The 1,760-nt window shown below is 42.8% G+C and overlaps 1 pseudogene; it reads left to right on the plus strand.

Annotated features, from left to right (window-relative positions):
• The first annotated feature begins 365 nt into the window (after positions 1 to 365).
• LOC119544771 lies at positions 366 to 986 on the plus strand (annotated as a pseudogene).
• Positions 987 to 1,760: the final 774 nt, after the last annotated feature.

Raw genomic sequence — 1,760 nt, forward strand, 5'->3', positions numbered from 1 at the left:
TCTTCTAAAGGGAAACAATTTAAGGGCTTGAGCCAGAGAATAACACTTGAAAACAGCTATTTTAGATCAGCCTAGCAATGGTGTACATGATGGATTGGAAAGGGAAGTGACTCTAGGCAGGGAGCATAGTTAGAAGGCTGTTGAAATAATCTATGCAAGAAGTAGTATGGGTCTAGAACAAAGCCATATAATTTTCAAATGGAAGTACTTTAAAATCACGTAGGGCAGTGGCTTTCAAGCTTTTTTAACCATGAACCATAGTAAGAAATGTGTTTTACATACACAATATTTTAAGTTTAACAAAACAATATTAATGACAGTGCATCTGAGTGGCAGTGGCTGTGGCAGTGGGAGGTGATGAGGCCATGGACAATGGGAAAGAGACATACTGGCTCTGGAAGACCCACAAGACTATCACTCAGCTGTGCCAGGATCTTGGCTGCCTGGTAATGCAGGATGAGCTGGACCAGATGCTGGAAGAGTTCAAAGCCCAGTTCAGGGATGAACCAAGTGAAGAGCCCCTGTGGTGCATGGAACTCCCTGTGCTGGTGGCTTACAAATGACCTCAATGACCAGTTGTTTATCTTCTTCCCCCTGAAGAAGGTCAGGGTCAAGACCATTAAGATATACTGCCAATGGATTGAGGAGATCATCACCTGGGCCCACATTGTGGTGCAGCAGGGGAGGACACCCTCTGCCAAGCAGTATTTGGTCAACATGGACCCCAATTACAAGCTGGAGCAGTTCCTGCAGCAGGAGCTTTTCATTAACATCATGTAGCATAAGCTGGTCCCAGAGCACATCGTCATCACCAAGGAGGAGGTGATGGAGCTGCTGGTGTGCTATAAAATCTTCAAGAACCAGCTGCCCAGGATCCAGATGGGAGATCTGTGTTGTGCTACTTTATGTTAAAGCTAGGGTAGTTGATGAAGATTATCCAGCCCAACAAGATAGCAGGTAGGTACATCACCTACCAGCTTATGTAGTGGCTGGTAGCCTGAGAGCAAGCACAGCTCAGGAAAAGAAGGAGGCTCCATGTTCCATGCAAGCTCAGTTAAGACAGAGAGAACCCTGCATTCCCCATCTGCCTCAGACTGATCTTCTTGATAGGAAGGCTAAGCTCTGAAGGAGACCATCAACCAAAGCACAGCTAATTTGCAAAAACAGTGAAAGGTGCTTTTTGCTTTGGTTTGTTTGATTAACTCCTGGCATTTAAGAAAATCTCAGTCATCAGAACCTGTATACAAACTTAAGGAACAGACACCTCAGGGACAAAATCCCAGAGTTAATACTTTAAAATATTAAAATGTATAGTTTGCAACAAAAGATTACATGGTGGGGGGGAGGAGAAATGATGGCCCATCCAAAGGAACAATGAAGAAGCCCAGACTTATAACATACTGGACAAAGACTTTTAAAAAGTGGTCCTCAACATACTCAAAGAGATAAAGCAAAACTAGGAGAACAAACTAAAGGATATGAGGAAAACAATGGGTGAAGAATAAGAGAATCTCTTTGAGATTCTTATAGGAACTGAACAGGAATACTGGAGGTGATGAACACAAGAACTGAAATGAAAAATACCCAAGAGGGTTTCAACAGCAGATTGGAGGTGGCAGAAGAAAGAATCAGTGAACTCAAAGACAAGACAATTGAAATGAGTGAGGCTGAGGAACGGAAAGAAAAAAGAATAGAAAACAATGAACAGAGCCTAAAATACCTATGGGACTCCATCAAGCATAACAATATATGAATTGTGG

The sequence above is a fragment of the Choloepus didactylus genome, chromosome 9 (assembly GCF_015220235.1).
Source record: "Choloepus didactylus isolate mChoDid1 chromosome 9, mChoDid1.pri, whole genome shotgun sequence".
Lineage (NCBI taxonomy): Eukaryota > Metazoa > Chordata > Mammalia > Pilosa > Megalonychidae > Choloepus > Choloepus didactylus.